The sequence below is a fragment of the Megascapheus bottae genome, chromosome 10, assembly GCF_031878675.1.
Source record: "Megascapheus bottae isolate mThoBot1 chromosome 10, mThoBot2.hap1, whole genome shotgun sequence".
NCBI classification, from domain to species: domain Eukaryota; kingdom Metazoa; phylum Chordata; class Mammalia; order Rodentia; family Geomyidae; genus Megascapheus; species Megascapheus bottae.
The window spans coordinates 14,077,778-14,105,137 of NC_143518.1; the positions used below are offsets into that span (position 1 = coordinate 14,077,778).

Consider the following 27,360-nt stretch of genomic DNA (forward strand, 5'->3'; position numbering starts at 1 on the left):
AACACTAACCTTTGAGAATTCCAGTTGTTTAGGCATATTTCATATCTGACCAGACATAAGCATAGGATTAATAATTTGATCAATATAAAATAATTCAGGATAACTTGGATAGGTGGTTTAGGCTACATGTTGGCTTTGGGTAAATATTTTTCATGTACCTCATAAGTTTGCAATTTGACCAATGTCAGAAAGCTTAAAAATATATCAAATACCAAAGTTTCACTATTGAATTTAAACATCTTGTTACCATTTCACCTACTTTTAAAAGTTTATGTTTCTTCTTAGTACCTTCTGATATCTTTGCTCTCCTCCCTTAAGTTTTAATGTTTGGTCACTGTGACTTTGAATATATACTAGGCAATTTATCAGCAGTGTGAACAATCCATTATTTAATGCATTTAAAATCTGCTTACCACAGTTTTACTTTCATGAGCTTTATTCTCCCTTTAGCCCAAAAAGAATTTATTAAAATATATATTGTAATTGAGGTGCTGATGACTCATGCCTGTAAGCTGGACTACTTTGGTAGCTAAGAACAGAATTTAAATTCCAGTCCAACCTAGGCAAAAAAAAGACTGCCCTTATGGAGTGAAGCAGGATATACACTGACACATGTCAATGAACCCAATGAAGAAAAACCTAAATTAACACATTATGTATCAGGAGTGCATAAAGATGAGAAATATGACCCTATCCTAAAAAATAACCAACAGATTTAGGAGCCCATGGCTCATGCTCCTAATCTTAGCTCTTCAAGAATGTGAAATGTGAGGATCACAATTCAAAACTACCCCTGAGATACAAAAATGAGAGACTCATCTCCAACTAAGCAAATTTCAGAAGTTCAAATGGAAGAGTGCATTCCAGGAGCAAAACCACAAAGAAAGTGTGAGCTTTGAGTTCAAACATCAATACACACACACACACACACACACACACACACACACACACACACACACACACACACACACACACACACAGAGCTACCAGCATGCCAGAAGGCTACAGGCAAGGCTTTGTGATATCATACTACTCTGTCATTCACTGAACATACAAAACATGAATCTGTTTCAAACAAACTTAAAAATAAACTTTTGTACCATGTAACATTTCACACCAGTATTCTGGTTATCAGTGTTTGAAACTTTAGTGATTACAATTTTTGCAATTTTTCTTTTCCTTTTTTTTTTTGTCAGTTTTGAGAGTTGAACTCTGGGCCTGGCGCTGTCCCTGAGCTCTTCTGCTCAAGGCTACCACCCTACCCCTTGAGTCACAGCACCACTTCTTGTTTTCTGGTAGTTAATTGGAGATGAGGGTCTCATAGACTTTAGTGCCCAGGCTGGCTTTGAACTGTGATACTCAGATCACAGCCTCCTGAGAAATAGGATTACAGTTCTGAGCCATTGCCCCTGGCAAAATTTGCAGCTTTTCCATGCAGGAATAACCTTTACCTAATTTTGTTTATATTTTATTTTAAAATTTATGCACACACAGATTAAATTAATAATGTAACTTTTTATCACTTATTTAATGTCAGATGCTTTTTTTTTTTTTTTTTTTTTTTGCCAGTCGTGGGCTTTGAATTCAGGGCCTGAACACTGCCCTTGGACTTTTTCTCAAGGCTAGTGCTTTGCCACTTGAGCCACAGCACCACTTCAGCTTTTTTCTATGTATGTGGTACCGAGGAATTGAACCTGGGTCTTCATATTAGGCAAGCACTCTACCACTAGGCCAAACTCCGGGCCCTGTCAGATTGTTTTTTAATGGTCTCCACATGGTTTGCTTATTTTCACATGAAATCCTAGTATACATAATAATTTCTAGGTATTTCATTTATTTATTTTTTTAAGCTCTGGTGTTTCAACTCAGCTCATTGGTCTTCTTAGGCATGCTCTTTATCATAAAAATCACATAAGGCATTATTTTTCAGATCGGATCTTGTGGTTTAGTTTAAGGCCGGCTCAAACTGCTTGCTTGGATTATAGGCTTGTACCATTGCACCCAGTCACAACATAATGCATTGTTGAAAAGTTATGCAAATTTCTACTTCATCTTTGCCAAATTTCATAATTTTAGCCCCAATAAGTTAGAGATAATATTTCACTATATTTCTGTCTTAAATTAATGTGATCACAAACTTTTATTATATGTACACATATGTATATGTACATATTGATGGATAGTAGATGAATATGCATTTATTCTCTCATTACATAAGAATTAGTATCTAATACTGAAAATATTTTAAATAATAATTTAGAAATGTTTATAGTTATTCATTATTGTTACTGTTAGGTTTACTATTATTATTATTACTTTGTCCTGCAGATTCAACCTAGAGGATAATAAATAAATTGTGTTAGGCAAGCAAAGTAAATATTATTGATGGCACTGTTTAAGCAAACTCCATTCCTCCAAAATAAATGAATGAGGAGGATCACTTATCTAAGTTAGTCTAATGTCTCCAAAACAGTATTTGTCATCTTATTAGGGAAAGAAAAGAAGTAGTAAATCTTATAGCAATCTATCAATGCTAAGGTTTTATCCCCAAAATAACTTCATGTTTACCACTCATAACTTTCAAGGAAGTTTTTTTTTAAGGCAAAACATCTCTGTTTCACAGCTCATGGAAGAGTCACTGTCCCTGGAGCATAGCTGCATTATGCATTAGAGCTAGGAATAATGATCTCAGTCTCCAGAAACTGACATATTGATTTTCACTCAATTTATCTCTTGCCTCTTTATTTAAAGTCCTTCTTCTCTTTCTACTTTTCAATGTCAATAGGGCACATACATCGTATAAGCATAGGTCTTAGATATGCTTTTCCTTCCTTGCTACCTTCCAAAGCAAGTGTGTATGTTGTAATGTAATGTCGACTGTGATTTGCCTAAATGTAGCAATTTATTTCAAATGTTGGATGTTCTCTCTGTCTCAGGCATTGTGAAACAGAGTGAAAACAATTTGAGTTACTCTTACCTTGTCAATAATCATAAGTCATTTGAATTTATTTTATGGTTGTCTAAAGTTCCTATCTTTAATTCCAGAAATATGCACTTACAATACATTTTGTTTCATTCAGAGACTACTTATTGTTGGAGGAATTCTGGTTGCATATCTATATTTAAAATACCAAAAATTCATCACTCAGCACTAATGCATTCAATCTGAGAAACCACAATAGGATTTCCTTTTACACTATTTTCAATGTAATTGAAGGCTTTTCATTTGCAGTAATTATGCAGCTGCCTCATGAATCTGTTTTGCTTGCATATTTGTCTTGCTTTGTTGTGTAACCTCAATTACATAAGTTATAACATTCAGCCACACAGAACTACTAAATAACCAGTCTTAATGCATATGGGACAAGAAAACCTCATGTAAGTGAATATTCTTCAAAGTCTACCACTGCCATATAGAATCTTTTATTGGATAAATATAAATCATTTGCTATTATTTTATTTGGTTTATTAACTAACATATAAAAATTAAAATGTTACATTTTATTTCTATATTCATGAAAGGAATTATAAAATAATTTTTAATTTTTTCTTTTAATTAATATCTCCCTTTCTTCCCAGTAAAGTAGTATATAAGTCAAATGTAAGAAAAAATAAAACTAACATTTTGTTATTCTATGTATTTGAAATCATTGGGAAAAAAATGAGCTTTCTATTGTTTATCCAGTTCTACAAACCAGAAAAAGATACTAATATAATGCATTTATGAATGAAATAACTTCTTCCCTCTCTTTTCAAAATATTGGATTGTCACTGACTTATTGTCAAGTTGCTTGTTACATGGAAAATATATTATTGGTATATGACTATAGTTGTCAACCAATGTACTCAATTTTTACAGACATATTTGATTTATATTTTGTGTAAAGCAAATTTCAATGTAGACCATAGTTTGAATTAGCATCACCACTAAAATCTTAAGTATTGGAACAAATTATTTAATCTTTTCAATTATATAATTTTCCTGTTCCATTGCTTAAAAGATTCAGTCAGATTGAATGAGCTGATCCATTTGAAGCAGCTTATTATTCCTTGATGCATAATAAGAAAGACATCATAGTATAGATAGCAATCACACAATTGTGGATCTAAAATGCATACAACCTTATCAAAAGAAATGATCTTTTAGTAGTTTCTATTTGGCTGGAGAGCAGAAATTTGAACAATTTGGAGCAATTCAGAATTTCTCCTTTCTTTCTTTGAAGTGAGTGGGAAAGACTGATTTGGTACCTCATGGCAGATGGTAGGGAGCAACATCTCAGACATTTTTGGATCATCATTTATTCCATTTGGCATCCACTCAGGTGTACTGGTCACAAGACTGCCTTAGGTGATAAAGATCATTCAATGATATTCCTGCTTCCTCAGTAACACGTAGAAATGTTTCCTTAGTCACTGGAATACTTGTTTTCCAACATGGATGAAAAATGTTCTCCATCCAATACATTATGATTTGTTTGCCTAAGAAGAGGATTCCTACTAGTACTATTTTTAACCAGGCAAAGATAGACATAAGGAGATTCTCGTATTTTCATTTATTTTTAGCCATTTTTTAAATTTTTGTGTTGGTACTAGGTCTTAAACTCAGGTCCACACTCCCACACTTTCCTTTTTGGTTTATGGCTGGCCCTATAACACTCATTCAGTCTTTTTTGCCTGGACTGACTTTAAAAGCTAAAATCGTCAATAGCTATCCTTTAATTAATTTCAAAGAAAACCATCTAATAATTTCTCTGAATTTTTTTGTATATGTGGTGAAAAAGCATAAAATTGCCTCTGTTGCTACAAAACAATCAATTTTCCTAAGTGAGATGGATGTTGTATACTACCAAGAAACAAAGCAAGTATATGTAAATATTAGTTTGACAAAACTAAAGTTCAAAATTTTGAGTTGATTAATTTTCAAATAAAAATACATCAAGGAGATTCTTTGACACAATAATGTTTCCAACATATTTTTTTTTACAAAATCAATTTCTGAATAATGAATACATCATTCTAATTCATTTAGCCTATAAAAATATAAACTTATCTAACTGATGAACTCTTTTCACCTAATTAGACCCTTTGACTATCTTATTATTTAAAGTAATATTCATTTAGTTCTACCATTTTCTTGCATATTTTATATATACAGAAGATCCACTTCTTACAAAAATCTGTGTTTTGTGTTCTATCCTTTCTTTTTAAAACTACTTCTTTATTATTGTATTATGGCTATTTTAAGACTATTTTATTATGACTAATATGGTTATTTAATGAGTTACCAATAGTTAAGAGAATCCAAAAAAAAGGTGAGTGGTACTGTGAGAAAATTTTTTCAACTTAATTTTACAAAAATTATGTTTTATCAAGGTTAAGAGTAGTAGTAATAACTTCCTTCTGCATCTGGTAATTGTCATTGGGCTTTTGAATACTCACTTAGATAAGCTTCAATTAATTCTTTCTCATCTGGTAAGCCATCTATTTTTTAGTGATTCAACCACTAGAGGGTAGGGTTGTGTTGCCTAACTGTCTTCCAGCTCCCCAAATTAAGCAACCAAATTTTAACTAAATATTTAACCTTTATATAAGGGAATAACTAATTGTATAACATTTAATTACATTAGTAAAAATGCATATATACATGGGTCTATATCAAATTCAAGTAATGGGATATGGAATTTCTCTACTTTCCATATTTTCTTAAACTCATTTCTTTTCCATTGATTGACTTATTTTCAGGGTAGTTATTATGTACAAGGTTTCAGATATTTTCCATTCTAAATAAAACAGGAACTACTGAGAAGTGTGTTCCATAGGAGGAGAAATGAAGAACTTAAGAATAAAATTACACTGGAGATAAGAAGTTGGACATATAAAGGTTCTGTCAGTACTAAAACCCATGACAGGCAGTCAAAGAAGGAAATGGTCAATAAAAACAACAGAGGGCTCAGATATAGCTCACTGGCAAAGCCTGGATCGCAAGTGCAATGGCCTGGGTTTGATCCCCAGCATCAAAAATAAAAAGACCTGGGGCTGGGAGTTTGGCCTACTGGTAAAGTGATTACCTACCATGCACAAGGACCAGGGTTCGATTCCTCAGTTCCACATATACATAGCAAAAGCCAGAAATGGTGCTGTGGCTCAAGTGGTAGAGTTCTAGCCTGAAGAAAGCCCAAACACAGTGCTCTGGCTCTGACTTTAAGGCCCAGGACTGGCAAAAAAATAAAAAGACCAAACAGTTAAAAAAATGGAACAAAAATAAAAAATAATAGAGATATGAAAGTAAGAAAAATGAGAAATTATAGATACAGGAATAGGAAAAGATACAGACATAGGATATACATTATATATCATATATATAACCTATGGTTCAGAAAAAGACAGTGTAAAGCCTAAAATGGATTTAGACCGAAGTATTATCACTGAGCCACCTAAAAGGACATAGCTAGCAAACTAACTAGAAAGTGTAGTGAGTGAGAAGATCTCCACTAACCATACAACAGACAAAGGCCTCATATCTTAATTTATCAACAGCTCAAAAAATTGAATCACTCTAAAACTAATCTCCAAAGAAACAACCATCCTATTAAAAGATGGGTCAAAGACTTAAAAAAGTCTTCTCTTGCCCGGAAGTTTGGCCTAGTGGTATAGTGCTTACCTAGCATGCACGAAGACCTGGGTTCGATTCCTTGGTATGACATACTTAGAAAAAGCTGGAAGTGGTGCTGAGGCTCAAGTGGTAGAGCTCTAGCCTTGAGAAAAATCCAAGGACAGTGCTCAGGCTCTGAGCTTATGCCCAGGACTGGCAAAAAGAAAAAAAGAAAAAGTCTTCTCTCAAGAAGAAATAAGAATGGCCTATAAACGCATGAAGAAATGCTCGACATCTCTGGCCATATAAGAAATGCAAATCAAAACAACCCTAAGATTACACCTCACTGTACTTAAAATTGCCACGATCAAGAAATCTAATAACAACAGATGCTGGAGGGGATGTGGCCAGGAGGGATCACTCCTACACTGTTGGTGGGAGTGCAAGCTTGTTCAACCACTATGGAAAGCATTATGGCAGTTCCTCAAAAGACTAAACATAGAGCTCCCCTATGACCCAGCAATTCCACTACTTGGCCTTTACCCAATTTTCTATATCCATTCATCTGGATTGTTTCCATCACCTGGTTATTGTGAATAGTACAGAGATAAACATAGCTGAGCAGGTGTCCTTATCATATCTTGGGTTATGATGTTCAGGGTAGATGCCCAGGAGTGGTATGGTGGGATTGTAGAGAAGGTCAGTTTTCAGTTCTTTAAGAAACCTCTACACTGCTTTCCAGAGTGGCTGAACTAGTCTACATTCCCACTAGCAGTGTAGTAGGGTTCCTTTTTCTCCACAACCCTGCCAGCCACTGTTATTGTCTGATTTCAAAATCTTGGCCATTCTTGCTGGGATAAGGTGATATCTTAGGGTTGTTTTTATTTGCATTTCTTTTATGACCATGGATGATGAACACTTTCTCATATGCTTTTCTGCCATTTTAATCTCTTCTTCTGATAAATCTCTCTTTAGTTCCCTTGCCCATTTAGTAAATGGTTTGTTGGGTTTGGGAGGGATTAGTTTCTTGAGTTCCCTATAGATACTGGATATTAAGCACTTGTCAAATGTATTATTGGTAAATATCTTTTCCCAGTTGGTTGAATTTCTCCTTACATTTCTATTTTTTTAACAAGCCAAAAAATGTAGGCATATGTGGACAGCAAACCATGTCATCAATCTGTCTTTGATCGAAGACAATAACAATCATTTTTGTCATTGGCTATGTTACCCTGAGAAGTATATTGGAAAGCTGGGTTACTCGGGAGATGCTAATATTTGAACATCTAGCCATAAGTACATAATGAGGTGAAAACTTGAAAAAAATAGTTTTCCCTGGTCAAATTTAAGTAAGGAAGTTAAGGAGAAATTAGAAGGAATTAAAATATTGAGACTAAGTTATTTTAAGAGATTAAAGTTGCAAAACATTTTTAGGATAGGCATACCTGAGTGAGAATCAAATTTTACCTCAAATCTTAGAATTAGACTGAGCTGTTGATTATCTCAACTGAATTTAGTGGTACCGAGCTAAAGTACTCCAGGCTAATGAATTATTGTGAAATTTTTATCTAGGTAAATCAATGTCCTAATAGCACAATAGAAATCACAGATTAGTAAGGAGATATAGGACTTCTTTCAAAATCCCATATAATGGCTCTCCTATATACTGTATGAGGAACATTCAGAATGACATTCCAGTAAAAAAAATCTGTAAATTTAAAACTGACATTGTCACAGCTATTTTTATCCTGCTTAAAGGAAGTTTTGGTGGAAGATACGCACGAAAACCTTGAAGAGATCACCACTGTCTAAATGTAGGTATGAGGATGCTTTCAGCCAGAATATTTGAAGATTACTTCTGCTAAAAACAGAATGGTCTAAAGGTTGGTATACGAAGGACACAACTTCAACTTCAGACTTATTGGAGAGAGAGAGAGAGAGAGAGAGAGAGAGAGAGAGAGAGAGAGAGAGAGAGAGAGAGAGAGAGAGAGAGAGAGAGAGAGAGAGGAAGAATGAAATGGATATGTAGATGCAAGGTTGTGTCTATAAGAATCATTAACTCCATAGCTGGAAACTAACCTAGTGTTACATCATTCTTAATTCTGCAGAGAGACAGAGATAGAGACAGAGACAGTGAGACAGACATATAGATCGACAGACAAATAGATAGATAGATAATATCCAGAAAAGTCCAGAATTTTTTATTTGCTTCAAATGGTATGAATAATGAGGTATTTTGAAACAATATATGCCAGGTTGAAATTGGGAGTCTGAGAAATATCTCTTTTGTGTAAAACTCTGGAAATAAATATGTGCTTAGCATTTGAAAAATAATGAAAGTTTCATTCATGTTTCATAATGAGAATTATTATTCTTTCTACTTATTGAAGATAACTGAGCATATCACATAGTGGTACAGAAAACTAGAAGAACACTAGGATTATTAGGAAAAACTCAGGAAAGTGATGGAAACCAAATATTACTATGTAGATTAGAAATCTGAGTGGGCATGTATATATCTTTATGGTTAAATTCACAGAAGTCAATCTGGGAATATTTTCCCTTGTTCATCTTCCTCCTGATATTAGAAAGGTGGGAACATGTGTAACTTTTGCCTGTAGCAGTATTTTTACTCATTCATTCATTCATTCATTCAGATATACACTGAATATTTTTATTCTAGTTTTTCTTTCTCAAGGCTGTTTATGGTCACATATAAATTCTGCCTTCCACCTGGGAAGGAAACCAACAAATGATAAATAAACTGCTTAAAATAAACATGAATAGAAGATGTCAAACAATTTGTAGCAAAAACACCTTACAAAGATGAATGATTCTGCCCACTGAAACCAGTAAAGATGTCACCGTGGGCAAGTAATCTAAGTTCTCTGAACCTTACTTTGCCCATATCTACTGTGAAATGAATAACTGAATCTGTCTCACTGCATTGGGAATAATGTTCTGTGTTAGGGTTACATTGCCTATTATAATGACAGCATTTATTTGATGGAATGGAGTCAGTATTTTTTTCAGCATTCCCCAAAACATAACATTGATATCCCTGAGTACAGAGGGTAGTGTGAATGACAGAACAAAGCATTTGTTCATTCAGAACTCCAGAATGCTGACAATGCTGCGATCTTAATTGCACTGATGTCCAGTGGTTGGTTAGGATTAATTAAAAAACGATCATTCATGAGCTATCTTCAAAGTACTTGCAAATGGTGTCATTATTTCTATGATTAAGATTTAACAAGACACAAAGCTTGAAAATGTTCTACTTTGACTTCAGAAAGATGAGAATACATGATTAATGGTTGATGCTGTATTTTTTTTTTATAAAATTCCTACTTCTGGTCCTCAGATAATATCCTTATAAATTCTGTTTATTTGAAGTGTGTGTTTGTGTGTGTTTGTGTGTGTGTGTGTGTGTGTGTGTGTGTGCGTGTGCACACGCATGCTCATGTGTCAAACCTAGGGCATGAATGCAGATCTAGTATGCTGTCCTTGAGATTATTCGCTCAAGGCTAGCGCTCTACCACTTGATCCACATCTCCAGTTCTGAATTTTGATGCTTAACTAGAGTTATGTCTTACATGGATTTTCTTGCTTCGGATGGCTTTGAATTGTGTTCCTTAGATCTCAGCCTCTGAGGAGGTAGGATTAAAAGTGCCACTGGCACCTAGGTCCAATCTGCTTTATTTATTTATTTAAATATAAGATTCTCTTCTATTGCTCTATGGTGGACAAGAAATTTCCAACCATCAACTGTATCTATTATCTCTATTTGCAACAGAATTCTTTTCATTAGTCCTGGATAAGTTTCTCCCATGAAATAAAAAGGGAAGTCCCGTGATCTATATGTAAGATTATACTCTCAAAATATATCCCTTATTTTTCAATATATATGTTATTGTAATTAATAGAGGGTTATATTATATTTGCCAGATACTAGGAGTATTACTTCACAAACATTGATACCCTTTCTCATGTTTTGGTCCCCATTTCCCTCCGCCCACCCCTGCCCCTCATCTTGTTTTCCCTCCTTCCCTATCCTATTTCAAATAACCAAATAAACATATATACAATATATCAGATAGCAAGGTAAGATACTATTACAATATGAGATAACCAAGGGACAGCAAAAGAGATGAGAAATAACATAGTACATTAAGGCTTTTGTTTCTATATCGTGGAGGTTTTTCATTTAGCGTCACCCTATATGGAATATATCCCTTATTAAGTGAAGATAGAGGACATAAAACTATTATGTATATATTTGTATATATATCTATATATGTATCTCAAGGTTCTCAGTCTTTATCCATGTGGTACGATTTCTCATTTCAAAAGTATAGGGACTGCTTGGTTAAAGTTGTCTTTGCTCTTTGTAGAAATTAATTCGTATGAGTTTTTCTGTGGTCTTTGACCCCTTTCTTTCTAAGCTTTTCTATATCCATGGCTATCCAGGGAAATATCAACAATAGGAATTAGGTAATATTTTGCTCTTTGAAATCACCTCAGATTTTGTAACCCAATCCTATTTCTTGCATCCCACACCCCCCAGTTTTGACTGAGGAATGATTTAAGGCTCAAAACATTAGGCTTTCAGGTTGCAAATATTTTAAATTTTCTTGTTTTAATCATTTTCTTTGATGTGAACTTAGGGCATTTTTTGGTCAAATTTCTTTTTATAAAATTCTATTCTCCTTTTATCTATTTACTGTCATTGCCATGTAATCTCACTAAAGCCATACCAATAAATAGAGAATTGTTCTTTTACAGAGTCTTCAATATTGGTTGCACTTATCTTCATGGCCCACGCTTTTCTCTTTCTCAATTCTAGAGTTTGTCTTTAGGAAAGGTAAATATATATTTGCCTAAAAAAGCTAGACATGATAGGCATAATTTCTTCCCATAATCCCTTAGCTAGAACTCAGTGATGTAAAAACATTTACTGGAATGGAGGAGAGATCATCATAACTGTGTGCTCAGAAATAAAAGAGGACAGTTTTAATTCACATAAACACTTGGACAGCCAAAATATTTTTTCATGTTTGAAAAGACATAGTTTAATATTTCAAATTATTGTTCTACTTTTTAATATGTGACAAATTTTAGTTTCTGTTTTTCAAGGTCCATTTTATTCCCAGTTCTCCTTATAATCATTAGATTCATTGATAGTTTCTAGTGCAATCTTTTTTCACCCTGCCTACCAATTAAAGGAACCATGACCTTACTTTTCTTTTCTTTCAAGTCATTTTTTCCTTACTTACTTAACTTTCAATCTGATTCAATAATAATGATTACAAAGAATGTAGGTTATTCTGACATTCTTCTGAACGCTTAACAATAGTCCTATATATTATTCAATAAATGTGTCATTTGGGTTAACTATTCATGGATAAAGGTTTAGGTGGTGATAAAAAAGAAAACAGCATACAAAAATGTGCTGCCTGTCACTATATAATCAGTATTGTTTATTATTATCATTATTTTATTAAGCTGTTCCTATGGCTTGAACTGGGGGCCAGAGTACTATCTCTAGGCTAGCAGTCTACCACTTGAACACAGCCCCACTTCTTGTTTTTTAAATTAATTTAAAATTTTTGAGTAGCTTTTGGAGATAAGAGTCTCATGGATTTTTTTGACCAGGCTGGCTTCAAACTCTGATCCTCAGATCTCAGCCCCTTGAGTAGCCTGGGTACAGGCATAAGCCATTGAAGTCCAGTTTATATAAGCATTATTATCTTTATATACAATTTAGAATATGATATCAGCAGTTTCCCTTATGTCTTCCCTTCTTAATATTATAGAAGGCAAATATGGTATATCTCCCAGTACTAAATAATTATTTCTATGTGTTTGTATTCTCTATGTGTCTCTCTGTCTCTCTTATTCTTCTCTGCCTCTGTCTCTGTCTCTTCTCTCCCTTTTTCTCTCGGTTGTGTTTCATGGATGGCTTTGTTTTACTTATGTTTTTTTCTTCGTTTTGTGGTACTGGGGTTTGTAATGTGGTTTTCTAAGGAAGTCTCTCTAGAGCCATGCCTGGAGACACTATCTTATTAATCTTTAATTCATGTATTAAAAGAATCTTTAATAGATTTTCCTTTTTACAGTTCCTAGACTTGGTATTTTGTCCCTCATGTTGCTCTCAGCACCTTTGTAATCCATTGTTGTCAGTCTCTTATCTTCGCCAGTTACATTTTTCTATGCTCTTCTAAGATATTTATGTGCTATGTCTTTCTTCTGGCAAATTCTATTCAATCTCTTCCCTATCTAGCATTTTCCATGCCTTCCAGATCCGGTTTCATAGTAAATAAACTTCCTGTGTATAAGCCTGCTTTCTCAATGAGCTGTACTTCCTGTGCTATAAGTGGTAATTAGTACTGTACTGAAGCTCTTTTCCCTGAAGATAAATTGTGAAGAGAAATCTTATGTTCACACACTCCTTTGTGGCACTACATATATTCCCTCCCTGCCTAGAAATTTTTGCCTCTGTTTCTAATCACCCATTACTACTGACCTTAAACCATTAGTACATTCTATAATCTACCCTCTCCTGGGTCATGTGCTCTATTCTCATATATATTACTACATGATACGCTCTTCAGATGCATTATTTGGCCATTTATGTTCTCCTTCTGTCACATATTGTTTATTTCCTTTGGCTATTCTCTCCCCAGAGCTATGGGTTTGAATACAAGGCCTCAATGTATCTCAACTTGCTTTTAGTTAATTTATTTGGAGAGTGTGTCTTATAGATGTTTTGCTAGTGCTGGCTTTCAGCAACCTTCCACCTGATGTTAGCTTCCTAAAAAGTGGTGACTTTTTATTTATGCTTCCAGTTAGAGCTGAGAAAGCAGGCTCACACTTCTATGTTCACTAATGGTTGAAACACGATTTCATGAACTTTTAGCTGGGCTGGCCTCAAATCACTTGATCTTCTCCCAAGTAGATAAGACTTCATGTGTGATCCACTGGCATCTGGTTATTTCTTTAAATTTTATTCTTATCATATTGTACACAGCAAGATCTCAGTTAACTGCCCTCAACTGTTGTTATGACAGTGACTTTTTTAATGACAAATGGCAAATTTGTTAGGAAAGTTCTTATCGAATGATATGAACACATTTAGATTCTACTAAATGCTGATCGTTGTAGGTAAACTTATTTTAATAATAATATAAATGCATACATGGAAGTGAATATGTATTACACAATAAAGACGTTTCAGTATATATATTGCATAGATTTCAGTGTCACTTGATAGCCCAATATACTTAAATACACTTCTTTACAAAAGTTGACTTCACATTAGTCTTTACTGCCTCTTACCATACCACTTGTACCACTGATACACTAGCGAGCCATATACAATCTACCCTGTGTGCTGTTTCCATTTTTGATCCTATTTCAACTCTTCTGTTTTTACTTTGGTCACTTTACCAGATGCTTGACACAAATTCATCCCAATAAAATATCACCTAAAACAGTTGATCAGTTTACTTAGATTACATGAGTATCTACTAGTTGTTTGTGCATAAATAGTGAATTTTTCCATCATATTAAATCATATTGCATTTAGTTTGGTCCAACAAACTCAACTTTTACTCCATTGTGTATTTTGTTATGCCTTTATGAGGGTGAGTCTTGTTACATAGCCTAAGCTGCACATTTCTATTTTCAAATTGATAAAAAATAACTTTAGATGTGGAAAGCAATTAAAAATTGCTTAGGAAGCCATTGTTTAATGTCGAGTTTGTGACTGATAACATATGATACCTTTTGCAGTAATATCTCATTGAATTTAAAGTGCACTCTTAAGCTCAAATAAATAGACAAACTTCCCAGAGTAATAAGGTGCAAATTCCCATAACAGGTTATTATAAGTTGGCAAAGGTTTCCAAGTATATTTTAGAGACTGAAAGCAATAGCCTAACTTATCTGATGAGACATATCTGAAGAAATCAGCAATATTCTTAGCTATCTCCTGTTGTCTGATGGTACAAAATGATATTTAATTTAAAAGTAGGGTTTAGAATTTTAGGGCTTTCATTTAAAATTTTATCTTGGTCTTCCGTTTAAAAACATTTTGACTTCTAACATCTTTAAGATCTCTGGAACTTTGGAAGCAAATCTTTGCAGAAGAAAGCACAACGTACTGAAGACAATGGAAGGACTTCATTATAAGCACTGAGTTCTATTTCATTTCCTATTTTGAGCAAAAAAGACATTCTATAACTGGATCCACAATCAAGGTATTCTGAACACCAAGGCAATGCTGCTCTACTTGTTTGACAAATCCCTGATAGGGCATATATATATATATATATATATATATATATATATATGAAATCATGGGTGAGGTATGAAAGTTCTTTTTATTCCTCAAATATCTCTGGGGATCATAAAATTGTATTATTAGAAATTCTATATTTTGACTTTTCTGCACTCTTTGATGGAGTTCCAAGATCTGTTTTAACTCTTTGAAATGCATTGCCTTTTATCATAACTTACAGCGATGTAAGAATTCATAGAACTTTCATAATCTACCCTGCAAAAGTGCAATTTATAATATAGTCATGTTCTATTGATGCTTAGTAGTCTATGGCCATACCACTCTGAATGTGCCCGATCTCATTTACTGATGCTTGGCACAGATTCAAATGTGGTGCATTATTTAAACATAGAAATATTTTCAATAATAAGTATTTTCACCTACAAGGTCACCTTATTAATGCAGTTCTATCTTGGATTTTAGTTGATAATTTTCATTTAAAATATCCTATCCAATTAGGGGCTAATAAATGAGAGAGATTGCCTAAATCTCTCAAGACACTGAGTCAAGTCCCAGGGCAGCAAAAATTATAAATTAAAAGAAACCTGTTCTGATTAAGAGACCATACATTTTGTACTTGTATTCAGTAAGTACAATTATATCTCTCAAAGCATATGAGAATTATGTATTGTTAACATCCATAATTCATGTAGTTGTTTTATTTATAACATTTAAATTATTTTTATTTGATGGATTAAAGTTTATGTTTGCTTAAATTTTTCATATTCCTTTTATGCTTTCTCTCTCTATCATCCCTGTATTCAAGTTTGTGTTCTTGTGGTACTTAAAAGGAAAAATATTTCATTTTGTATTGAGCACCTTTTCTTCATTTGAAATAAACTGATCAAAATATGCTCTTCATAAATTATCATTAATAATCATTTCATAACTATAAAAATAAATATATAACTTGTTAAATTTCAGTTTTTAGATTCAGATTAATCTATCATTAATATTATTTGCTGAATTCTCCAGACAGTGTCGTTATCTCTGTCATTGTGGCTCCAAACTTCTAAATTTATATCATAATATAATATCCTGTGACTAACAACATTTTTCACATTTTATTTTCCACTTCCATATATTCTGTTTTAGTCAACTGGAACTAATCTTTGCGATACCAATCATTCCTGTAACTTCATTTTTCTATGTCTGTTCTTGAATATTTTCTCTTAGTCTTGAATGTTTTTGATCACATTTCTCATATATGAAAATTCTTGTCAGTTTTCAAGGCAAGTTCAAAGCTATGTCTTCTATGTGATCTTCCCTGATAATCAAGATCAAAGTTTATGTTATAAACTAAGATTAAGGATATACATATATTAACAATGACTCATTCAATGTTTATTAATTGGTTCTATTTTGATGAAAACTGCCTAATCTATTAATTTATTATCCTTGGGGCACTTTGAATGATTCGGAGAGGAAAGATACACAGTGAAAGTAATAGCAACGGGGGGAGAAGATAAGCTATTAGGAGCCTTGAGTGAGGAATGGGAAGTTTTAAATCTTTTTTTTTTCATATATTCTTTATTGTAATTAATAGAAGGGTTACATTATATTTCCCAGATAGAAGGTACATTAATTCACGTACATTGATACGCTTTCTCATGTCTTGGTCCCCATTTCCCTCCCTCCCTACCCCCACCCCTCATCTTGTTTTCCCCCCCTTCCCTATCCAATTTCAAATAACCAAATACAAATATATCCGATATATCAGGTAACAAAGTGAGATATTGTAACAATATGAGATAACCAAGGGACAGCAAAGAGATGAGAGATAGCATAGTACCTTAAGGACAACAATCATTCATTAGATGGCTTATGTTTATATATCCTAGAGATCCTATCATTTAGCATCATACTATATGGCCTTACATATCAAGGTTTTGCTCTATTGCAAATCTCTGCTAGGAGACAAAGGTTTCTACTGATTATGACAAATGAGGGAAACCATTGAGCCTAAGTTCCTTTGAGTCTGGCTTACTTCACTTAATATGATTTTTTCTAAGTCTTTCCATTTCCTAACAAATGGGGCGATGTCATTCTTTCTGACAGCAGCATAGAATTCCATTGTGTACAAATACCACATCTTGTTGATCCACTCATCAGCTGAATGACATCTGGGTTGGTTCCATATCTTTGCTATGGTAAATAGTGCTGCAATGAACATTGTTGTGCTGGTGGATTTAGTATGCCCTTGTTTCTGGATGATTGGGTAAATGCCAAGTAGTGGAATTGCTGGGTCATAGGGGAGCTCTATGTTTAGGAAGTTTTAAATCTTGTTAACAAAATCTCTTCTGTGGTGAGTCTATTATGAGCAACCAAAGCTAGGTCAGGGTATGACCAAGTAAACCATAACCAAGGGAGAAGAGTTACAACAAGTTCATAATCTTGCAATAAGAAAGTATAACTGTTGATACTATAGTTTTGGATAAGTTCACCAATAGTAATGACGTGCCAGATCTTGATTTAAACATAGTAATATCATTTCATATGTTCATTCATAAAATGGATTTTGGTCATTTCAACAGTGTTGCTGCAATCATTTCTAGCCTGTTACTAAAGCATATCAATATTCTAAAACCAGAAAAAAAACTAATTCTACTTTTATATGACCTTTGAATGACTATCATGATCATTAGTTAATGTTCTCAGGAAACCTGATCATAAACATGGAAATGGAGTGACAAAAAAGGTTTCTTAATAAACACATCAGTTGATCAAGATGAATTGTTGAATGCTGATCCTTTTGTACAGTTAATTAAACACAAACATGTTTAAATAAAGCATTTGTGTTGAGAAAAATAGGAAAAACTGAAAGAGATGAAGATGTATCTGAAGATAGAGTGCTTATGTAGGGTTCATGGTATCCTACATCAGATCTCGTTCACCTGCAAACACAAATTAAAGGCACATCAGTCCTATGTGGCATGCATGCCTAAAATTCCATCACTTCTTTGAGCAAGGAAGGAATGTGGTATATTTGAGATTATCTCTGCTTTCATGGTGAATGCTTGCTTTCAAAAAGATAAATTCCATTCAATTAACTGCAAATGTTTCTGCTCCATATGTCATTCCGGTTCATGTTTTGCCTTCCTGGTGTGGAATTAGTCTGTCAGTTGGATCAACTATTTTTTTAAACAAACAAATTATAGAGAAATCCAAAAGACTGAAGCCAAACATAACAATGAATGAAGAATCTGCAATCATCTGAAAATTGGTCACCACTGCCTCTGCTGTATACCCTGCTTACATTCCTGAGAATTTTGTAAAAACCAATAATTAAAATTTCATAATGCACTACTCTGTAGTAGTGCAGAAACTTATTTTCAAATGAACAAGTTTTAATACAGTATATGTTTTATCCTTTAAAAGGCAAATTAAATTTATTTAACATAGATACTAATTTCACATTTTAGTGGAGGCCCATGTGTTATTTCAATACATGTATACAGCATATATGAATAGAATTATCTAGGTTAAACACATTCAATTTTATATTTATCATTGGAAATATCGTCAAATTTTACTCGACTAGCAATGTCATTTTGCTATGAACAGCTAAGGCTTGCTTTATTATAGTCTTTGAAGCAACAAAGCACAATATGTTCTTAAAGAATTAAAAGAGGAAAAAATTTAAAGACTCCATGCTCCTTAGTACCATACAGCTTACATAAAATGATTTATTGTCTTGGAAACTAGTTCTATCAATTGTAATGTTGACTTAAGCAAAGTTATAAAATTAGAACAATACGAATGATTGATTTTTTCAAAAACAATACCATTTATTTAAATATCTTATAGACATATTTATTTTATGCTGACCTATCACCCAATCTAACTTTTAGACACAACATTTATATAGATAGATAGATAGATAGATAGATAGATAGATAGATAGAAAGAAAGATATAGATATATATAGATATATAAACAATTCTTTCTGACCTAGTCTTTAACCTCATTCTGGGATTGCAACTATGGTACCATAAATCTTAATTATCTCTGCTACAATAGGTGAGCTTTAAGCACAAAGAATAAAACATAATTGATCTGGAAAGCTGGTCTACAGGAAAGTTTATTATATGGCAAACTAAATTCTTACAACTAGGTCAAGGTAAAGGACATGCTTTCTTTTTTTTAACAGGTGCTCTATTCTTTTTATTTTTTGATATTTTTATTGTAATTAATAAAAGGATTACATGATATTTGCCAGATAGGACATGCATTAATTCACATACATTGATACCCTTTCACATGTCTTGGTCCTCATTACCCTCCCCCCATCCCCCATCTTGTTTTCCCCCCTTCCCTATCCAATTTCAAATAACCAAATACAAATATATCCAATATATCAGATAACAAAGTGAGATACTGTAACAATATGAGATAACCAAGGGACAGCAAAAGAGCTGGGAGATAACATAGTACCTTAAGGACAACATTCATTCATTATATGGCTTTTGTTTCAATATCCTAGAGGTCCTTTCAATTAGCTTCATACTATATGGCCTTATGTATCAAGGGTTTGCTCTATTGTACATAATGGAATTCTATGCTCCTGTCAGAAAGAATGACATTGCCCCATTCGTTAGGAAAAGGACATGCTTTCTAAAACCATACACAAACCCAACCCTATTTTTTCTCTAAGGTTAAGTTAAGAATTCTGTTGTCTTGAATTTGAATTTTTCCTCTGTGTTATCTTATAAATAAATATTAAACCCATAAAGTTATATTTTCTCTAATCTTTTTATCTCTACCTTTTTTTACTTGTTGGCTTCAAAATCTGACAGCCGTAATGTGCCACAAGTTATTAATAATTAATATCATTATTTATAATAAGATCAATAATAAATGTCTATGTTACTTCAGATGCAGGATAAAGAGTGCAATCCTCAGTGCCAATTCGCAACCTTTAGGTAATATCTTCCTTTTACTAGGTACTAAAGTGAGTGACATTTTGGTTCACAAATATTTGTAGTTAATCAGTGGGTAGCTCTGATTTTAAAATTCTTACAAATTGGGGAAATATCTTAAGTTGAGCATGGTAATATTTTAGAATTCTATTTTGTCATGATTTCACATGCAATTGTTGTGACTCTTCAATTAGAAAATAGGTGTGAAGCTGGGTGCAGTGGCTCATGGCAGTAATCGTAGTTACTCAGGTGGCTGAATTATAAGGATCACAGTACAAAGCCAGCACTGGCACTAAAGACATTAAGATTCTTCTCTCAAATTAATATTAGAGAAGAGGAAGTGCCACTGTGGCTCAAGAGTAGGGCAGTAACCTTAAGCTGAAGAGCTCAGGGACAGTGCCAAGGCCCAGAGTTCAAATCCCATGACTCACAAAGAAAAAATAGAGAATAGGTGTGAAATTTAAAAGCTGATTACAGCATTGTTGTCACAAGCTATCAGATGGCTGTTAAAATAATGAACTTTACTTTCTCAAGTGTGAACACAGCCCACAATGATCCAGAAGGAGTTGATAGCAAAAGAACCACATATCACATCCAAGCAAAGTAGAAATACATTCATATGTTAGATGTTTTAGTCTATAATTCTTCTGTCAGGGTTGTATTATTTCAAGCACCAAAATAGAGTAAGGATATTGGATGAAAAAATAAAGTGAAAGTACTATTATTAGGAGTTAGAATTCACCATTACTTAGATTTGAAAACTTTTAGTGTGCATGGTGGTACTGAAGGTTGAATTCTGGACTTGAATTCTGTCTAAGGATAATTCTTTTGTTCAACATCAGTGTCCTACCTCTTGAGCCACAGCTTCACTTTTGGCTCTTATGTGGTTAAGTACAGATAGACTTTGATGACCCGGCAGCATTCAAATTGCAATCATAAGATCTGAGCCTCTTGAGTAGTCAGAATTAGTCATGAGCCACCAGCTCCTACCTTGAATTTTTAAATTTTAATGTTAGAAATAATAAAATAATGTCATTTCCAGGGAAATATGTGGAACTAGAACAAATAATGCCACATGAGTTAAGCCTAGCTCAGCGACACAAATGGCACATGTTCTTCTCTGATGTGTGAAAATTAGATTTAAAATGCACTGGGATATGACAAAATATACAGGATTCTAAATACTCACACACAATGAGAATGAAAGAAGATATCCCTAGGACAGAAAAACAAAGTGCAATGCCTAAGGGATTCTTCATATCTATACAAAATATGCATACTGAAACAAAATCCAAGTAATGGAAACAGATGACTTTTGTTGTTGTTGATTCCATCTTTATTGCCATATATGTGGTATAATCATGAGTGCATCATCAGAAGAGTTTGGGGAAGACTACAAAATTCAAGGGAAAAAGGGTGAAAGTTGCAGCAGTATAGCTCACTGGAAATTGGTGAAGGTGAACTATAAACCTTGTGTGTGGAGACAGGAAGGAGGGATTGGGAGAGTGAGAGAACGAAGACACCAAAAAGATACATACTCATCTGACTCAAGTAATTGACATCTCTGTATATCGCATCTGCAATAACAATGAAATTAAATACTGAAATTTAAAAATGTACATTTTATACATTATGTAATTTCTGCTCCAGTACATGACAATTTCCTAATTTATGTGAGTTGTCACTTGAATGCCTATTTTATAAAAAAAAATTAAATCATCTCTGAATTTTCCTGATTATCTAATTTATCAACCCAAAGTCAGTTGCCTTTTAAAGTACCTACACGGGAAAGGAAGATATTTATTTTAGCTAAGTCTGTAATTAGAACTGAACTATTTTCCATTGATAGAGTAAATTACTGACAATTTTCCAATTTGCCAGATTTTCACATATATCACATGAATAATTGAATAATGAGAATGAGCCAAATCTGAGGTAGTTAATTTTAGCTGGGTGAATCCACTGCCATCTGGACTTCTGGCTTTTCTAACTTTTAATTGACCTAGTTCTTTCAAAAGAGTGCTTATACTCAATTTGTGAAATGGTTACTCAAACCCAAACCAGAAAAAAATAGGGCTATTTGCTAGAAATTCTAAATATAATGAATTTAAAACTGAATAAATAAAATAGAAAACTCATATTCAATACTAAAAAGTTCATTTTTCAATATCAATTTAAATATTATATAATAATGCAAATGGATTTTAAATCTTCCTTTTACTTCTTCCTCCCTTTTTCATGATTTGTGGAATGCGAATTCTTTCTTACCTGTTTGTAGCTTTCAGATCGTGTGTTTATTTATAAGCATGGTTACATCTAACCTTACAATTACGCTACTCTTGTCTCTCTAACTTCTTTCCTATTATACTTACTAATAAAAGTTATCTTTAAAGAGTTATATAATTTAACTTATGTTTGGATGGATAGCAAAATATTAATGTTGCTCTTAACTTTAATTTTAATTACTCTTTGGAGATCATCGTGGCATGATCTTCCTATTAAATTTTTAAAAGTTAATTTCCATCTGCTGCTATATGCTCAAACTTGGTAACTTAAAATATGTTATCTAATTATAAGAGTTATCACTATACCCACTACATGTATAAGATAATACATTTGGGATACCTCCTTCTCAATTTCATGAAGATATGCCAATTCATTTTAGATGCTAAATTTAAAATTAACATTTTCACTCCAATTGCCTCCTTGAAGATAAAGATAAAATCAACACATAAAAATTAGTTTAATGACATTCATTATGTTTTCTAATATACTTTTTTCTATTAAAATAATTTAATAATCTTTGTTTTACAGTTTTGTTTTCAAAAGAACTTTGACATCAGCATATCCCCAGAATCCCATCATTATATTTTAGTATTAAGACTTGGAACTATGCAGGTAAATGCTAACACAGCTTAATATATGTAATCCTTGCATTTTATTTCAATAATACCACCATAATTTCCAAATCATTATCTATTCAGTACTCTGAAAGTAAAACAGCCCTGGATCTTAAAGTTTAAAAAAAAAAGAACAAAAAACAAAACTTAGTCCTTAGTGACTTCTCTCTTCTCTTAAGAGTATTTAGTGACGGTTCACACTGAAAGAAATGAGTAGCCAAATTATTTGGTGATAGCAAAAAAAGCCGCCAGAAGTTCTGGCCTCGGGCCAAAACCACCTAGAGTATACATTCTTCAAAAGTTTTTCAGATTCCCTGCTAGAAGTATGAAGGGTTACTAATCAAACTATAGAATTAAGCTGGACTACCAAATGCATGCATATATATGGTATAAATCGGTTCCTTTTAATGCTATCAGTGTGTTAATAAACAGTCAAATATCCTTCATAGGCATGTTGGTTTCTTATGATACAAGCTGAGCCTATTAGTTTTAAGGGGGATAAATTAAGGAAAAAGAAAAGCAGAACCATTTAAAAATGCAAGCTTCAATTTACATAATTGTAGAATATTCTCTTCATAGAAGGCAGGATACATGATTTTTCAAAAGTCACAAATTTGAAGCAGGTCTTGGTCGCTACTTCAATTGTAACCTGGAAGTGGCAAGGGCTGCCCTTCCTTTGCTTCAAAGAAAGTGTAAGAAAGAGTGATGAGGTCAACGTTCACCATTCTTGGATCTACGGCAAATTCCGGATCAATGTTAAAAAAAACCAAAACAAAACACTGGCATATCTACTTCCTCTTGGGGATTAAGCCTTTGTTCTTCAAAACAGAAGCACTGGATTTTATTGAAATACTGCCCAGCTTCAAATGGTACAACATCGTATGTGGAAATTCCAATTACTGGTTTGTCAGTAGAATTCTTAGCTTTATAAAATGCTAGTGCAGTCTCTCCTGGGACCATATATATTTCTGTCTGCTGAGGTTTAAAGTTCCACTGGAGACTGGCATGCACATCTGCATTGAAGGTCACCTTAATGATCCGGTCTTTAACAGGCACCATGTTTTCAATCTGGTCTGCTGCATGCCCCACGACTGCTGATGCACCTAGGCCTGTAGTCTGGCAGTAGAGCCGATAGAGGGGCACAGCGGCATAGGAAGCCCCCAGCATGCCCACGGCGTCCGCGGCCACTTAGGTGAGCAGTGTCTTGTTCGTGCTCTTCGGCCACCTCGGCACCTCCGCGGTAGAACCCCAGCCGACCCCGGGCCCGGACGCCTCCACGTCCCGAGTAGCCTCACAGCCTTCTCCGCATCCCCGGCCTCCATCCACCTTAGCTTAAGAAAAGGTCCTACAGCCTCCACCGTCTTCGTCTGGGCTCCAAGGTGGCCCCGGTGCCAGACGCACCACACCACACAGCCCCAAGGCCCTGGCCAGAGCCCTTCCATAACCCCCTCTAATATACTTTTACAATAAAATTCAATAGCGAAGAGTTGAGTAATTTTATTTTGAAAAAAAAAAAACATTTAGATCAGAAAAAGATAGGTATTATCTACCTATTACAATGTGTATTTTAGGAATCAAGAACTATTGTTTCATACCTGTACTCCTACCTACTCAGAAGGCTGAGATTTGACGATCTCAGTTTGAAGCCAGTCTGGGCAGGAATGCCCATGAGATTCTTACTTATCATTAAGCATTGAAAGGGCGCTAATGTCAAGCAAAAAAAAAAAAAAAAAAAAAAAAAAAAAAAAACTCAGGGGACTCACAAGCCACATGACTTAACCAAACAAAAAAAATGTGTAATTTATGCTGGGGATGTTGTTCAAAAGGTAGGGTATCTGATTAGCCATCTACTCATGGACCTGAGCTTAGATCTCAGAACTTCCAGTGGTATAGATGATTAATAAAGACATAGATAGATGATGCATAGACAGACAGTTATTATTTAAAAGAACAATATTATTCTGTGACTTGGACTATTTTACACATTTATGACCTGAACAACTACCAAGAACTCATCTAATATATGAGAAATACAGAAAACTTAAAAATGTGATAATAAATACAGTGATGCTGCAAATATTCAGAAGGAGATATATAGGAAATTAAGCAGAAAAATAGATTAAAAATGAATAGTTACACGTGACTATAGGTGCTGAGTGTTCTTATGTGTGAGTTATATAAATAAAAAAAAATATTGCATGGGTTGATTTTGCAGTGTGGCTTTTCTTTTGTAGTTGTAATTGTTATTTGATTTTCTTATTTTTCTGCCATAGACCTTATGGCAACATACTGATTTGTTTTTTTACATTTTAGGACAGCTGTTGTAACTTTTAATCATTGAAAGAAATCTATAGGTATACAATACCAAAATGAACTTTAATATAAAACAGCATTCACTTGGGCAATAAAGTGTTCATCAGTTGGAAGAATTTTATGGCCTTGTATGGCATTTGGGGATGCATGGGCTAGGACTACACTTTTCTCTTGAAGTCTCGCTTTGAGGCCAAACTAGAGTGACAACTTAATTCATTTTTTTTTCTTTTTTCCTTTTTGCTATTATATTTAAGTAGTTGTACAGAGTTGCCATTTCATAAAGCAGTTTTATGAATACCATGTATTTTGCTTAATATTGCCCTTTTCAGCATTCTCACTGTTCCCTCTACTTCCCACCTTTCTCTTATTCTTTATTTTGTAGGATTACATTGGATTCTTTTTTTCATATATTTTTATTGTAATTAGTAGAAGGGTTACATTACATTAGCCAGATAGAAGGTGCATTAATTCACATACATTGATACCCTTTCTCATGTCTTGGTCCCCATTTCCCTCCCCCCAACTCCCACTCCTCATCTTGTTTTCCCCCCTTCCCTATCCAATTTCAGATAACCAAATATGCATTTATCCAATATATCAGATAACAAAAGTGAGATATTGTAACTTAATTCAATTTAAAAAAAAAATTACAAAAAAATTAGCTGGGTGCCTGTGACTCATATCAAAGAGTCAGAAGCCGAGCTGTGGTCCAAGTGATAGAATAAAAGCCCAGAGCAAAAGCACCCAAAAGCAGTGTCTGGGACTTGACTTAAATCCCCAAGACTGGCACACACACAAAGAAAATTAAAAAGAAACAAACAAATAGAACACTAACAATACTCCGCGGTTTATTTATAGATGTGACTTGAACATATTGAATGTTTAGATATAGATAAAAATCTGAGGGAAAATTTCTATCTTTCTCTGTACAATTACAGAGATATATGATAACATGTAGTATTTAATGCATAATTATGCATATTGATAATTATAACCATATAATTGTAAATGGTTTTGGATAATAGTTGGCTTTGTGTTACAAAAACTGAACCAATGTTATTCTTAAAATATTTTTGTCATGTGGTATTTGTTGTCATTCTTATAAATCTTTACCCTTAATATAATTTGGCTCTGAAATTATGGTTGGTATAGATACTTTTCATTATTGTAATTAATAAAAGGGTTATATTATATTCACCAGATAGAAGGTGCATTCCTTAACCATCATTGCTACTCCTTCTCATGGTTGCCATAGTTACTTTTCATAGTTGGTATAGTTACTTTTTAAACTTTTATGTAGTTATAAAGAGATAGCTTTTCTATCTGACTTTCTCCTAACCATGAACTTCTATATTTATATATATATTTTAACTAATAACAACAGATGCTGGAAGGAATGTGGCCAGGAGGGATCACTACTACACTGTTGGTGGGAGTGCAAACTCGTTCAAGCACTATGGAAAGCAGTATGGCATTTTGTCAAAAGACTAAACATAGAGCTCCCCTATGACCCAGCAATTCCACTACTAGGCATTTACCCAATTGTCTAGAAAGAAGGACATACTAAATCCACTAGCACAACGATGTTCATTGCAGCACTATTTACCATTTCAAAGATACGGAACCAACCCAGATGTCCCTCAGTTGATGAGTGGATCAACAAAATGTGGTATTTGTACACAACGGAATTCTATGCTGCTGTCAGAAAGAATGACATTGCCCCATTTGTTTGGAAATAGAAAGACTTAGAAAAAATCATATTAAGTGAAGTAAACCAGACTCAAAGGAACTTAGACTCAATGGTTTCCCTCATTTGTCTCATAGCAGAGATTTTCAATAGATCAAAAACTAGATACATAAGGCCATATAGTATGACGCTAAATTAAAGGACCTCTAGGATATAGAAACAAAAACCATAAAATGAGTGATTGTTTTCCTTAATGTACTATGTCATCTCTCATCTCTTTTGCTGTCCCTTGGTTATCTCATAATGTTACAGTATCTCACTTTGTTATCTGATATATTGGATATATTTGTATTTGGTTATTTGAAATTGGATAGGAAAGGGGGGGAAACAAGATGAGGGGTGGGGGTGGGGGGGAGGGAAATGGGGACCAAGACATGAGAAAAGGTATCAATGTATGTGAATTAATGTGCCTTCTATCTGGCAAATATAATGTAACCCTTCTATTAAGTACAACAAAAATATATGAAAAGAAACCTAGGTACATAAAGTCATAAAGATCAGAATAAATGAAAGGATCTCTAGAATAATCAAACAAGAGCTTTATCTTG

The 27,360-nt window shown here is 33.7% G+C and overlaps 1 protein-coding gene and 1 pseudogene across 2 annotated transcripts in view; one reads left to right on the plus strand and one right to left on the minus strand.

Annotated features, from left to right (window-relative positions):
- The window catches only part of Brinp3 (BMP/retinoic acid inducible neural specific 3), a 357,146-nt gene that overhangs the window by 124,590 nt on the left and 205,196 nt on the right, over positions 1-27,360 (plus strand). The window lies entirely within an intron of this gene.
- On the minus strand, positions 23,391-24,194 carry LOC150057622 (cytochrome c oxidase assembly protein COX11, mitochondrial pseudogene; annotated as a pseudogene).